The sequence below is a fragment of the Rattus norvegicus genome, chromosome 7 (genome assembly GCF_036323735.1).
Source record: "Rattus norvegicus strain BN/NHsdMcwi chromosome 7, GRCr8, whole genome shotgun sequence".
NCBI classification, from domain to species: domain Eukaryota; kingdom Metazoa; phylum Chordata; class Mammalia; order Rodentia; family Muridae; genus Rattus; species Rattus norvegicus.
This window is the reverse complement of record NC_086025.1, coordinates 80609847-80626268: the sequence shown is the minus strand read 5'-3', so window position 1 is coordinate 80626268 and position 16422 is coordinate 80609847. Positions and strand designations below refer to the sequence as shown.

Below are 16422 nucleotides of genomic sequence, written 5' to 3'. Positions count from 1 at the left end.
TTAATCAACACACACACAGATACTGGGTTTGGAGACTGAAAAAAAGGTATTATTCTAAGTAATAATAAACAAGCAAGTGTATAGTATTAGAAATATCAAGATAAAATTAGTATTTAATTAAAGACAATACATTTTTGCTCTAAAATTTCAACTATTTACATTTACCTAACATTTACCAAACTAGACAACTTTCAAAATCTTGTGGTAACTATTTCTGTGAAATTTATTCTACCTAGTAGTTTATCTATATCAGCCATGTGACTGTGATCCTGAATAATTCTTTCACCATTTATTTACAAAACTTGCATATGCTACTGAAATATCTATTTGACATGGTAAGTATATTGTTTCATTGCTTCTTTTCTCTCTCTTTTCTTCTCCTTTCACAAATTATCATGTCCAAAGTAACATTTTCTTTTTCTGGTATATTATTTAGTGTAGTTACTGCTGAAGTACACAGTTTTCCAAATTATCCAACTTGGTTTACAATATACCCTCTATTACTAGCCAGAGAAATTGAAAGTCTTGCATTTTTGTCTCAGTGACTGCTTATGGTACCAATGGAAGAGAAAACAGTTAAGCATGAAACAGGACAGATTATACTATGAGCTCTTTTGAGATAAGCGAGTAGACAATGATGGAGACTTCAATAAATAGAAGATTGAAGGCTGCGTAGCAGCACACATATGCGATTTGGAGAGATGTAGAAACAGGAATAATCATAGCTATCGCAGCCTTGGGGTGGTTTATCTTGCCTGTCAATTTCTGAATTACGAGATGTATGGGTATGTCTGTGGGGGTATTCCACAGTAGATTTACCTGTGGCAGACAATTCAAAAAGGAAATGTTGCCCTGAATGTAAGTGGGGCTATTTAATTTTCAGGGCTATATACATATATACAGATTAAATGAAAAAGAAAACAAAAACAACCGCCCCCAAATCTAATCAACTAATTCAACATTTTCTCTCCTTTTTCTTTGACTTAATGCATGTGTAAGCTACCTTGCTCAGGTACAAACTTTCCAACATTTTGAATGGCAATTTTTGAAACAATGAACTAATTCAAACTATTTAAGTTATTTTAACAGAATTTTTCTTACATTTAACTAAGATTGATTAGTGATTAGCATTTGGGAGGGAGAGGCTGGAGACTCTATGGGAGTTCATGTCCAACCTGTTGTGCATAGTGAGTTCTAAGATGGTCAGGAGTAAACAGAGAGAGATTGTGTCTCCAAACCTAACCAAGAAAAAAGCAGATTAGCACAGGAACTTGTTATCAGTGGGGAGGTGGTGGTTGTGATTATTGGCCTTATAATTTGGAAGCATTTAGGACTAGTTCATGCATAGGACAAAATGTATGGAAAGTATAGAATCATATGAGTAGATATTAAGCTTAGAGGATGAGGATGTCAACAAAAATTCAGATATTAAGGAAAATAATGCTCATGAGATTTCAAGTAAGGACAAAACTTTTGGGGAACTTAAGTAGTGGGAGTTGCAATCACATGCTGGTAAACAATGTGTATATATTTTGTCAATGCCCTGATATTTTATAGGAAGCTCAGACCAAAGGTGATGTATAACTTAACGAGGTAAAAAAAAGTAATTAAAGGTAAGGGATCAGATCTGTATCATCAATCCTCTGGCAGAGCCTCTCAGGAGACATCCATATCAGGCTCCTGTCAGCAAGAACTTCTTGGATTCAACAATAGTGACTGGGTTTGGGGGCTGCATAGGGGATGGATTCCTAGGTGGGACAGTCTTTGGATGACCTTTCCTTCAGTCTCTGCTCCACTCTTTGTCCTGTGTTTCCCTTAGACAGGAGCAATTCGGGGTTAAAATTTTTGAGAAGAGTGGGTGGCCCCATCTCTGAACCGTGTGCCATGCCTAACCTCTGGATATGGTCTATCTATAGGTTCTTCCTCCCCTTTGTTGGGTATTTCAACTAATGTCATCCTCGTTGAGTCTTGGGAGCCTCTTGCTTTCCTGGTGTCCTTGGCTTTCTTTGGCTAACCCCAGTTCCCCACCCACCATTGCTACACACCTCTGTGCAATTTGAGCCTCTACATCTCCCATCTCCTCCCACATCTGATCCTGCCCCCTCTTTTTCCTCCCATTCTCTCTCTCTCCCAAGTTCTTCCCACCCTTTACCTTTGAAGCCTTATCAATACAGGTGTGGATGCTTGCAGCCAACTATCAGACTGAGCATGGGGACACCAATGGAGGAGTTAGGGGAAGGACTGAAGGAGCTGAAGGGGTTTGCAACCCCATAGGAAGAAGAACGATATCAACTAACCTACCCCCCCAAAGCTCCCAGGGACTAAACCACCAACCGAAGCATGCACATGGAGTGACTAATGGCTCCAGCTGCATATGTAGCAGAGGATGGGCCTTGTCAGGCCACAATGGGAGGAGAGGCCCTTGTTCCTGTGAAGGCTGGATTCCCCAGTGTAGAGGAATGCCAGGGCTGGGAGGAAGGAGGGAGTGAGTGGGGGAGCATTCTCATAGAAGCAGGGTGTAGGAGTAGGAAAGGGGGTTTTCTGAGGGGAAAGCAGGAAGGGGGATAACATTTGAAATGTAAATAAATAAAATAACCAATAAAATTTAAAAAATGAAAAAAGGTATATTTGACCTAATTATACCATTCGTGAGCATATACCTGGGAACTTTGTGTCTTATAAAGAGCTACTAACACATTCACTGGTATTATAGCTCTATTCACAATAGCAAGGAAGTGGGCTCATCTGCTTAGATGTTTGTCATTTGATAAATGGATAATGAAGATGTGGTGCATACACACGATGGAATCTTGTTAGCTCTGAAGGAAAATTCAATGAACAGAAAAATAAATAGAATTGGAAAATGTTATATCAAATGAGGAAACCATGGTCATAAAACAAACACTACATGTCCTCTCTTATATGAAGATACCACTTTGGTATTTCCGTACAAGTATAATTATATAAATGCATGTGTAGACACTAAAGACTATAGATTGGAAAGGAGCCAAAAAGTGGGTCACAAACAGCATTTGGTTAGTAGAAGTAAAATGTATGTGATGTGTATGTCAAATGGTGAGTAAAAGAGTTGTAAGTGTTTAAGGAGAGAGAACAAAGCAACATAGCAGAGAGGAATAGTCTGGGGTAGCTCTATCAGAGCTAAGGGTATTTGAAAGAAAAAAGGTAAATAGGAACCTACTATTTTTTAACCTAAATTAAAGTACATTTATTAAAAATTTGAAAAGTGGTAAGTTTAAGATAAGAAATTATCCTTGTTTGATTAATATTAATTTTATACATTTATTATACTATGAAAGTTTATACCCTAACCATTGGCAGTTACTATGTGTTAGTCTATAGACACAGGTGTTTCCACTTGCAACACAGTCCTCAAAATAAAACTCAGAGGCTTAATATTGTTTACTAATGCCTTGGCCATAAGCTAGAATAGTTCTCAGTCTAATTCTTAACTTATTATCTCTTTTATTACAATCTGAATTCAGCTAAATGACTAGTTTCCTCTTCCAGGTCTCCACCAGGTCATGGTTAAAAATACTTTCTCTCATTCTTTATAAGCAGAAGTCCCATCCAGAAATCCCAGGTAGAAGTCCCACCTTTCAATCTTGCCTCAGCTTATTAGTCATTAACTTTTTATTGGCAGATGATGTTCCACACAGAACAGAGGAATTATATGTACATTGATCAAAAAAAAAACCAAAACTATGGTTAAGGACTTCAACTTTATATGATAATTTTCCCTCCTTCATACACTTAATTATCTTACTGTTTATATATATATATATATATATATGTATGTATATATATACACACAATTAGTTTACTATTAATTTAAAAATAAGGATTAAAATGTAAAAACGTGTATATCTGCATTGGAAACTCACAGAAAATGTGGAATGAATTTAAACACCAGACAGCTGTAATGACAGAAATATCCATGCTATTTTTGTCCTTGATGAGTTTTCTTGCATTACTTTGTTAGACATGAACATTAACCACTTTAGGTTATCCAGCGCTTTAAGCTATTTGTTTTCTAAAGCTAAGCAACTTTAGAAAGCTGTAGATATGTTTGTCTGTTTGAATAAAATCTATCTACAGGATTTACTACCAAGCCTCAAGTTGTTAAAAGGCAAGAAACTAGTTTGACAGAATAAACCAAGAAAAAGCAAGTTTGGAATTTCTCTTTATTTTATTTTATTGTATCTCTCTTATCTTATCTTTATTTTATGTGGAAGGCTGTTTTGCTAACTGATTGTTTTGTACCACGTACATGCCCAATGTCCATTCAGGCCAGAAAGAGTGCTCTCACCAACTAAGCTATCTCTTCAGCCTCAAGCATGGCAGTTTTATAAGGATGCTTTCTAGCACAGAAGTTAGGTTTTATCCAGCAAACTTATAACTTCTATTATGAATTCATAAAATATTTTATTTCATTCATTTCATTGTTTTTTGCAGAAGTATAGTGTTAAAATCATATTTGGAAATTGAGATGTCTCTACCACAGTCTCCATAAACAAGACTGACAGCAAAATGCAAAGTCACCTTTCTATTATTCTAGTTCAATACCACAGCATATTTCTCTTTTAAAAACCCATAAATCTCATTTGTAAGCAACATCTCAGTTGTGAAGAACAAGGAACTCTTTAAAAGACAAGGAATAAAGTAGGTGATTTATATAGGGATGAACTAATTGACATATAACATCTAGAAACAACTAAACAATAAAAAGTGAACCATTTTTATATTTGTCTTGTTTATAGAATGCTTCACTCCTTCTTTAAAAGGGGAACAAGAACACCCTTGGCAGGGAATAGAGAGGCAAAGATTAAAACAGAGACTGAAGGAACACCCATTCAGAGCCTGCCCCACATGTGGCCCATACCTATACAGCCATCCAATTAGACAAGATGGATGAAGCAAAGAAGTGCAGGCCGACAGGAGCCGGATGTAGATCGCTCCTGAGAGACACAGCCAGAATACAGCAAATACATAGGTGAATGCCAGCAGCAAACCACTGAACTGAGAATAGGACCCCCGTTGAAGGAATCAGAGAAAGAACTGGAAGAGCTTGAAGGGGCTCGGGACCCCATATGTACAACAATGCCAAACAACCAGAGCTTCCAGGGACTAAGCCACTACCTAAAGACTATACATGGACTGACCCTGGACTCTGACCTCATAGGTAGCAATGAATATCCTAGTAAGAGCACCAGTGGAAGGGGAAGCCCTGGGTCCTGCTAAGACTGAACCCCCAGTGAACTAGATTGTTGGGGGGAGGGCGGCAATGGGGGGAGGGGGGGGAGGGGAACACCGATAAGAAAGGCGAGGGGGGAGGGGGATGTTTGCCCGGAAACCGGGAAAGGGAATAACACTCGAAATGTATATAAGAAATACTCAAGTTAATAAAAAAAAAAAGAAAAGAAAGAAAAAAAAGAAAAAAATGGAACTCTCCTGGATATATCTGAAAAATTATGGAAAAATTACCTGATTTTGATTTCAAAAAAGGAAAGGAAGATTATTAATGGGACTCTTGCTAATCAATTTGGTTTTGGGGGAAGAGTTTTGAACTACTATGACATCCAGGTTCCATATTACTGGAGTGTGGAATGGCTAAGGAAGGACAGAAATGTGCCTTCTCTGACACTGCGAAGTGCTTCAAGCACTTCAGAATTAAATATTTTCCAACCTCGAACTGGTCTGTGGCTATTTGTGCTACATGAGTTTTAAGAACCATCTGGAACCAACAACAACAACAACAACAACAACAACAACAACAACAACAAAAGCATGCAGAATAATTACAAATGAATTTTATTACTGAAATTCTCTCCTTTGCACTTGACCAATAATTTCTTGAAAATTTGACTACATGGTACTATTATATAAGCATGGGTAGCCTTCCTTAGCTTTTTTCCTTATTGCAAAACTCTCAGCAACTAAACTACCCAAACGTGAGCTGAACAAGGACAATATTCGACAGGCTCAAGTAGATGGGGGAAATTCAAATGCAAATCAATACAGACAATTAAAGAGTGCTGCCAGTGGAAGGAATAGTCTTCTCTAGAGAAGAGCCCAACAATTAGGTATTTAACCAAATGGTCATTCCTAAAATCATACATATAAGTAACTTAATAAGGATGGGAAAGACTTAGGCCTAGACTCTCAAACTGCCAGTCTGGAGCCTATCATTGAGTCTGCCTGACTTCCTCCTCTCAATAGCAGATGATGTAATATGTGCAATGCAATAGCAAAGAAAAGAGATTACGAGTTGCAAAGAGAAGCAGAATGGATGTATGGAATGGTTTGAAGTGTAGGAAGAGAAGGGGGAATGTAATTAGTTGTTCAAAGTAATTAAAATATTTATTTAAGGATGGTACATAATTTCAGTTTTAGGAAGCATGAGACAAAAACCTAGAATCCAAACCAAACCAAAACAAAACAACACCTGCAGATTAAGCTTTGAGACAACTCAATCAGTCTTTTCTTTGTGGGGTTGGGAGCTTAATTCCAGGTTGTTTCCAATGTCTTCATTCTCATGACTGGAGACCTACCAAATTTTTACTATTTGTTCTGATATAATGTAATTCTTATACTCTTACTTAATTCTAGACCACAATTATCTTTATTTGGGTATTCAAATTTTCTCTGAATTCTTCAAGCACATTTTTTAGGCTTTCTATGCTATTCCTAAATTGCAGTTATGATAATTTATGCTTCACATTTTATTTTCCTCAATCTGTCCTTTTTCTACACTGGAAAAAAATCATTCTTGTAATTTTGAGACACATTTCTGTATAAATGAGCCTAAAATGTCAAGCTCTTAATTTCTCTATTTTGAGATAAATCTTAAGAAAATTATCTGTCAGTATCTCCAGTGGCAGATTGTTCCAGATTTTGAGATTTAACATTTTCAAATATATTGTAAGGATTTTAATTTGAGAAGAATGATAACCCAGACACAAATAGTATGAAAAAGCCCAGAGTGTTCATTCTGCAGAAATCCAGCATGAAGGGTTCTATAGTTGACCAGGATAGAGAAGGATGGGACACAGGCTTCACGTAAAGCCAATGAGTGGTATTCCATGGAGGATTTGGTGACCTTTATCCTGATTAGTTGTCTATATTTCCAGGGGTATAAGTGTTTCTGAGATTGGCTAGGGGCCTAGAAACTTTCAAGCCTAGAAACTACTGCTGACTTACCCAAACTGTTTGGTTTTGCCCCAGGACAAATGACAGGGCAGTTCCTGATTGGCTGCCCACGGGGTTACAGTTTTTCCAGTAACTGACTTGTCCAGGCTTGTCCAGGTCAAGGCAACAGAAACTTAGGCCTAGATTCTCAAACTGACAGTCTGAAGCCTATCATTGAGTCTGCCTGGCTTAGTCTGCTCAATATCAGATGATGTGATAAATAATATTAAATATAATATATAGCAACTATAAAGAAGTCTATATTTGTTTTTCAACACTATTCTCAATAATACAAAAGAAAAAATGTAAAACTGTAAAGTTACTTATGTATGAAATTTGAGGGAGGATGTGAGATGTCTAGTAGTTTTCCACCAGCCTCAGACAACCCCTCCCATTCAGGAGGGAGTGCACCAATTTTGTCTGGTGCAGTTCCTGGAATGCTGGGTAGTCAGGGAGCTCTGTCCTCACAGCAGGACTCTCTCAACCTTATCTAAAGGAGTGCATTTCAAGGACCCAGAATCTGCCCTGGTTTATAACAACCTAAAAAGTCAATTGAGCTCACCAATGCCCCCATATGCCCAATCACCATCGCTGTAACCTGCTCTTTACGAAGATAGATGGACCCTAGCTTGCTGGAATAATTATCCTTTTGCTATTGTATCTCTCTCTGCTCTCAACCCTGTCTGTCTCCTGGTAAGACAGACTCAGGTCAAGTCTTACAGATGCTCTCAGCTTCTTTTAAAAGATTTTTACTAGCATATAAAAAGTATTCATTATAACAAGTCTCATTATATTTATACATTTGTATCATACACTTTGACCATATTCATCTCTTTATAAGCCATGGTTTTCCTTCTCACTACTGCTGAGTACATTGCTAGAGTCAGTTAGAGGCCAAGCAGTGCAGTTCAGTCAGAAACTGAGAGAAGCCAGATTGAGTAAGTCAGTTTGAAGAGGAGATTGAACCAGAAGAGCTGAATTGAACCAAGCAGTCAGAGTTCAGAAAGAGCTAGAAAGGGTGAGCTTATTCAGCAGTAAGCATCCATGATGACATTTACATAAGAAGAATAATCATCGACTTTACACAGATCACCTTATGTTGTATTTGAAATGTAGGAAAGCAAGCTAGGGAAAGCAAAGCAGTAAGCAGTGAGAGACTAGACCAACTCTATCTTAGGTTCTGGCCTCATCTTAGAGAACCTGACCTAAGGTTGGACTCAAGTTAATCATCAGGACTGTACATAGCACTTGTCACCAGGGCACTTCTTAAAAACCACCAATCAGGAGGAAAGCAGAAGTTACAGTTGCACCTAAAGATATTTACTTACGAAAGTTTATGGTTTGACTCCTAGCACCAGCCAATCATTTTAAAGGGGAACAAATTCCAAAATAGAGCCCTAATCAAATGTGTGCAAAGCTGGAAATCCCCTTGCTTGTTTGCTTGCCTCTATAAATGCTTGCTTGAATGATCAACACATCTCCCTCCCATCCTGCTGCATGAGTGATGACTAAGTGGTCCTGACTTGAGCTTGAATAAAAAACCTTTGCGATTGCATTGGAATTGGCTCCGTGGTGGTCTTTCGAGGCTCTTGAAACGGGCACAACAGTAGCATTTCTCCCTGGTCTCTGCTTCAATTCCTGTATCCATTTCAGATTCTGTTTGAAGTTCCTGTCTTGCCTTCCCTATTGCTGCAGGGATCACTGTGTGAAAATGAGAAACTAAAAATAATAGTAATAGTAATAATAATAATAATAATAATAATAATAATAATAATGTTTCTAGTAGTGGTGTGGCTCTGATTAAACAATGAAGGTAAAGTTAGTTTGTATTAGGAAGTACCTATGTTTGAAAGTGATATTTATTTGTCAGGCAAAGGGATGAATCATGTATGTCCATCTCTCATTAGAACAGAGAGAAAAGAGAAGAAACTTGAGACTTAAGAGAGTACAACACAGAGAAGGGAAAGTAGTTTTACTGGGAGAGTTTTACAGAGACACATAGATGAGACAATAAGATAAACACATGTGAGGCCAGAGAATGATAAGGAGCTGGATGACTAGAACAGATTGCCGGAAGTTGCTTTCAGCCTAGGAGAGCAAAAGGTCAGAAGCTGAGAGAGAACCCAGATTGAGTAAGTCAGCTTGAGATGAGTTTGAGACATAAGACTTGAGCTGATCCAGCCAGCCAGAGTTAAGAAAGAACTGTAAAGGGTGATCTTATTCAGCAGCAAATCTTGGAGACTAAAAATATTCTAGACATAGATTGTGTAGAAGCTAGAAGCTTCCAGGACTGTCTAAGTTGGTAAACAGAGGCAGTTAGACTCCAAGACAATGAGTGCATTAGGTGAATAGAAGTTCCTTGTTCACTAGATAGTAGAATATAAAAAGCAAGTCAATTAAATTCTTTCTTATAATTGGATCGTTGGGATTTATTACAGAAACAGAAAAGTACCCTGGGCGTACAATATTCAGGTCAGTGACAGGTTACTTTTGCAAACATTTTGGTACCACCCTGCATGTAGTAGGCTTTTATCTTTGTGATAAAGTAGAAAGCAGATACAGAAGTACTGAACAGTCCATCCTTAACTGAGAAAATAGAGACTTTAATTTTCATGCGTTAGACTTTATTATCTAAGTCTTGAGTATTCCTACCTACTTTGTTAATTATAAAAGGGCAGTTGAGTAAATACATTGGTCAGGTAAGACAACCAATTTTTATCCCTAATGATTGAGTGTGTTGCTTTGCACATATTAGTCATAAGTCCTAAAGGTGAGCTATATCATTTTTTTGTTTTGTTTGTTTGTTTGTTGTTAGTCTGTTTTTGACTATTGCCCAAGTTCTCCTTGAAAGTGCCTTGGAAGCCTCTTCACTGAGTCTCACAAGTTTCTGATAACAATTTTAATTCACCAGACCTGGCTAATGACAATTCTTTTAATTACTTCTTGCATTGGTTTGAATAAGAATTCTTCTCATAGCATCATATAGTTGAATAAGCATTCACTAGGGAGTGGCATTATTTTCAAAAAATAACAGGGCTGGGGATTTAGCTCAGTGGTAGAGTGCTTGCCTAGCAAGCGCAAGGCCCTGGGTTCGGTCCCCAGCTCCGGAAAAAAAAAGAAAAGAAAACTGAAACAAGAAATAACAGGTTTAGGGTATATGTATAGCCTTATGTGGCCTTGAGTGAGGAAGTATGTTAGTGGGAGTGGGGTTGAAAGTTTCTAAAGCCCAGGTACTTTCTGCTTTCTCTCTCTCTCTCTCTCTCTCTCTCTCTCTCTCTCTCTCTCTCTCTCTCTCTCTCTCCCTCTCTCTCTCTGTATACAGATCAGGAAATACTTGTCAGTTAAATCACCGACACATTTCTGCATTCTGCTATGCAATCTACCATGGTAATTATAAATCAAATCTCTGAAACTATAAGCAATTGCCAAATTAAATGTTTTTCTTCATAGAGTTGCTTGGCTGTGGTATCTCTTCCAAGCAGTAGAACAGTGACTATTCAATTTGTGAAGACTGGTTCAGATTCAAAGTCTTCGCAAAGCATTCCATTATTTGATAATGTTCTTTGGTGTATAGGTCTAATGTTTAACATATACCATTCTGTTAGTACATTGCTACATAGAGGTCAAAAATATTTTTCCACTTTAAAGACTGGATTTATTTGGAGAAAAATAAAAATCCCTCAACCGAAAGGATGAATTTTACATCTCAAAACATTTCTCAAGAAATGTCTACAGATCAAAACTCAGTTTCATCGAAGATTTTTGGTACAAATTTCATGTATTCAGGAGGAGGACATAAGTCAACACCTGTTTTTATTTTAACAGAGGAGCAAAGTAGGAGCGTGGGACAAAACAGCTGTCTTTTGGATTCAGCTTTCTGGAAGGGAAATAGACATGAAGAGGGCAAACTATCTTCTCATTGTCTACAACAAAGGTTTAAAAAACTCATTCTACTGTGGATATCTCTGCAAAAACCCACATCCTAGCTACTAGCCAATCAAAACCACTGGAAACGCGATTTGCTGAGCCCACGGCTGCAGCATATGACATCAATGCTCCTGCATAGTAAACCTAGGGTTACGTTGAGACCAAGACATCATTTCTCGGCAGGTACCTGACTACTGCAACAGGTAGGCTTGTCATCTTTGGAGCTGATCCCTACAAAGGTGCACATCAAAACAAACATGTCAAGCTACAGTGTTCAAGTGAAACCAGGACCTTGTTTAATAGTTCTTTGCATTATCCTTTATTCTTGAGAGGAGTAAGGAAGCCAACCTTCCTAAGCAGAAAACCAAGTCTAGGTCACATATATTATAAACTCAAGCACCGGAATGGGGTTCCAGTGAAGAAAACGTATAGAATCCTTAAAACATCCCAATCAAAGCTGATGGCCTCTAACTCACCCCTATTCACATCCCCACATCCCTATCAAGTTGAAAATGAAAGCCACAGAAGCAGGCAGACGGGGGCAGGAATCAAAGATAGCACAGAGTTGGTTTGCTTGAGAAAAGCAGTGAGTCCTCAGGCCACTGCCTCTTGTGGCAAAGATACAATATCTGTGGGAGGTGTGTGATTCAGAGACGCAGCTCTAGGAGGTTATGTGACATCAAGAAAATGAGATGACCAGAGTGACAAGATGTTGAAACAATACGGATACATTGGAACCTCTCAAAAAGACAGTGTTTTGAAGCTGCAAAACCATGATATACAAGACTAGAATTTGCCACTACTTGTATGTGCTTTCTCATCCAGAAATGATCATTCTTTACATGCATTTACTGGAGGTTACTACCTGGTGTAAAATCCAATTGATCACCTCTCCAAAGGTTTTTCAAACCACGACTGAATTTCCCATTCATTTTGGTTTATTTAAGTCAGAGATAAAGTAGAAGGGATGGCAGCCTCCTGGAGACTAAAACAGTTTCATACTAAACTAGATATACCTGTCTAAAGATGGGAAATGTATTCAGGTAATATTTGGGGATTCACAGGTGTCACTTTAGGAAAAGAATTAGTAGGTAGAAATCTCACTTCTTCCTTGCACATTTCTCTACTGTCTAACGGACGTGACTGCCTCTCTGTAACTAAATTTCTGCTTAATGGAGCCCTAGACACTTTTCACACAGCTAACTGCTTGGTATCATCAGACAGTCACAATTTCAAAAGCGGTAGTCACATCTCTGGCCAAGCGGTGATTCTCCAGTTACTTCAGTACTTTAAAAGGCTGAAGGAGGATGCAAAAGAACTTCATTTTCTTTTTAAAAAAGCTTAGAACATTCTTCAGGAGTTGGTGAGTTTATTTTGTCTTGTCTGAGTAGAGATTTGATTTGCTCTTGAATGTTCCAGGGTGAAGACTAGGAGAAACCACAGGACTTGGAGGTCTACTCAGTGAGGTCCTCTCCTTCCTTCTCACTATCCCCCGATAGAGCAGCATACTTGCTTGCAGAACTGAACTTGGAGGCTGGATTCTTCTCAGATTTCGTTGACTCAGAAGCAGATGTGGAGTCTTGATTTTTTTTTGCTGACACTCTTATCCAACTCCTTTCTGTGGTCTCTGTTCCTTCCATTCCCAGGATCATGGCTGGAGTTTCCAGCTAGCCCCTCCCACACCTACTTTATTTTCATCTTTCCTTCATGGTCCTTCCACAGATGGTTGAACTGGAGCTACTTTCCCTCCACCACGTGTAGGGCACTGCTGCTCTGTGTCTGAGCTATGAGATAGAGCAGGAGGGTACGAGCTTTGGTTCAACCACGCATTCTCCTTTGGTGGAGGGGTTGAGATTATCTTTAGAGACTATCAGGTTTAGGAGGCTTAAATGTGGGAGAGTGTCAGTCTTCTTTATTGAGGGTTTCATTTTCTAGAAAATTCTCACTCTCATTCCTTCCTATCCCGGTTTGACTTCTGCCAGATGTGGCTTAGGTGCCAGTCTACAATGACTCACTTCCTGTCCTCTACCATTTTCTTCCTGAATTTCTACGCTTCACCAATTTGGGTGTCTTTCCAGGGAGTGGGTGGTCTAGTTTTGGTTCATCCAGCTGACGCTGCAGCTTCTCCTCCTCCTCTTTCTGTAGCCGCTGCTCTAGCAGCTCTTTCTATAGTAGCTGTGTCAAGATAGAAGGCACTCGGCCCGACTAGGAGGTGCAGGCAGAGGAGCAGAGGAATCTTCTTTAGGAGTACTGCGAGGCTTTCGATTCAGTTTGGGTCTTTGGCAGGGAGGGAGGGGAAGGGAGGCTCTGTCATCACACCTATAATCATCCTTAGAGTAATCATCCCTGGACCTCTATGACAGATCATCCCTTCTGTCATATAGATCTTCAAAACGGTCCCCACTTCCTCTGTAGTCATCATCCCTCCAGTAAACACTTCCAAATGCTTTTCTGCCACTGCCTATCCTGGAGTCATAGCTTTGGTCGTAGGCTCTGCTGCTTAGGTCATCATAGCGATTCTGGATCCCATAGCGGTTCATGTCTCTGTACGGGCCATCCGAATAATGGACCCTATAACCAGCCTTATACCAGTCTGAATCTTCTTTTTTATTGGATTTTTTAATTTACATTTCAAATGTTAGTCTTAACAATACATCCAAAGCTATCATTGCCTCTTCTAGGTGGATAGTCATCAAAGCTGTCTGTGGCAAGACGGGTCCTCCAGTCTGTTGCTGTTTTGTCTGAATTTCCACTTTTCTATCTTGACCAAAAGAACAGTCATCCCAGTCTTTATCCTGTGCTTGATCAGCATCATCCACTCAAATTCTCCTGTTAGCTAGAGTCTCTTCATTGAGACTCAGAGCACTCAGAGCAGAGAATCCAGGTCCTGAAATTCCGCATAGTCAAAAACCTTTCCACCTGTCTGGATTGCTGTGTTCATGTGGTAAGCATACAATGCTAATATTTAACCTCTAAAAATTCCTTAATGAAGTCTTCTGTCACATCATAGGGCAGATTGCCTAAGAAAGCAATGTAGGGTGGCCACTTGGGAAGATGACTTTGGTTGAAAATGGATCCTGAGCAGCCCATAGAGCAGTGGGAAGGATGATACAGTCAATTGGAGGTGCCCATTACACATCATCGTCGTTACTATGCCAAGTTGTTGACACATCTCCTTCCAGATTGTTTTGTCAGCCCAGCTGACTGATTTGGGAACATGGGTCCTTCCTCCACCAGTTCCCCCATCCTCAGCTAGAAAGTCTGTTAGGGAGACGGTTTTCCACTTCTTATCCTTTTTTTTTTTTTGTGCTGAGGCCACCATGTTGGGAGAGATAGAGAATGCACTAGGTCAATGATATTTAATCCTTTTAAATACTGCTTTTATGTTTCGCATTGAAATACACATGTGCATGTGCCACACACACACACATTCTCTCTCTCTCTCTCTCTCTCTCTCACACACACACACACACACACACACACACACACACACACAAATGTACAAGTACACAGAGAAAAAGTAAATGAGCAAGAGAATAGTTGTTTCAGAGAATCAGAGAAGAAGATAGAGAATCAGAAAGACAGAGATGGGAAAAGACGATTTCTTGGACTCTCTACACATGTTAACCATAATAACTGGTGAACATGCATGCTACTTTCCACAGATGCCAAATTAGTAGCACACAAGCTTCTCCATATAGAATAAAATGAATGCAAATTTGTATGTTTTCCTAGACACTGAGAGTTTTCTATGAAACAGAAACACAAATTTTTCCCCTTAGAAATAGTATAATATAACTTTCTGACAAAGTTGAATTCACACAAATCTCCAAAGGTAATAAAGTCTCAGAACCAAATAGAGCACTTCATTGACTAAGACTTCATTGATTGTATGTTAGTGTACTGCTCTGTTCACCACTTAGACAGATAATTTAAGCAATGACACAATGTTTTATTGATAGCCCTGGGCAGTTTACACATTGATCACTCAGACTTCTCACACTTGAACATTTCTTTCATCTATTCTAAGGCACTTGACAATTTCTTTTTTCTCCACTTGAATAGTTTGGCATGAGTAAGCTATGATATATTTTAATCTCAGTAACAAATACTGTACAACCTCATATCATAGCTTCTCATTCTTACTCAGAGTATCTGATTGTAATTTGGAAAATTAAATATACAACTGTGGTTTGTAACTTCCCTATGACTACCCCTTGCTTTGGTAACTTTTTTTCTGACCTGAAAATACCATTTATTTTGTAAATATAAATTGACACTTGAACAGGATTCAGAGCACTGACATCAGTGACTACTGTCACAATGTATATGTATAATGAATAAGCAATCAGGAGTAATAAATAAGAAATAATTGTCACTGATTGATTTTATAATATTGTTGGTGGGTGTTTTAAAATTTACTTTTAGAATACATTATTTTTCAGGAACAAATGTACACTAGTCATATGGTAGTTAGAGCCTTTATGAAAGAGTCTTTATGAAAGGCTTTTATAGAGTCTTTATGAAAAAAACTTTTAAATAACTTAAAACAACAGCATTTCTCATAACATCAAAATGATGCCAGTGTTAATTTCCTCTAAACTAGAACCTATTGCCTTCAATAATCACACACAAAGAAATTGATTGTTTTCATTACCCTTCATACCTGGGCATGAGCAATGTTTGAGTAAAACATCAATGTTTAATACCCTCACTTTAGGTTCATGAAAGCTGCATGCAAGCATCTGAAAACATGACAAGCGAGAGATAATAGGAGAAGGTACCAGGTGTTAATATTGAAAACTGCAGGAGGGGGGTATGAAATTGTTGGAGTGTTTAGCAATTACTTTTCCTCTACTACAACTCTTGACCATGGGATAAAAGAAATATTCTTCAAGTTACTATTTTCTTTTTCAACATACTCTTTACCCATCAAAAATAGAGTTAAATATTTCTTGAAAAAATTCATCAGTAAATGAATAAACATTTAAAAATTACATTTTGTTTGTTGGGTAAGCTAGCCAAATGGAGAAAAAACCCATAAAAATAATTTTTATTTTATTTTTTATTTTTTAAAATTTTTTCTATACTTGCTGGAAACTTTCTGGTTGTTTGTTTGCATGTAACCTCAAATACTTTCTTCTACTTCCGAAATTGGCTAGAATTATCTGCCATTTGAAGTAAAGCCTCTGAATATGGCAATCACAAAGTAGTGAATAATTTCTTCTCTGGTAATCTTCCCAATAATGGACAGAAAATTAAGCTTGTTTTCTTAAAGACTTTGGAGTT

At 38.3% G+C, this 16422-nt stretch overlaps 1 pseudogene; it reads right to left on the bottom strand.

Annotated features, from left to right (window-relative positions):
• Nucleotides 1-12587: 12587 nt before the first annotated feature.
• Eif4b-ps2 (eukaryotic translation initiation factor 4B, pseudogene 2) lies at nt 12588-14455 on the bottom strand (annotated as a pseudogene).
• Nucleotides 14456-16422: the final 1967 nt, after the last annotated feature.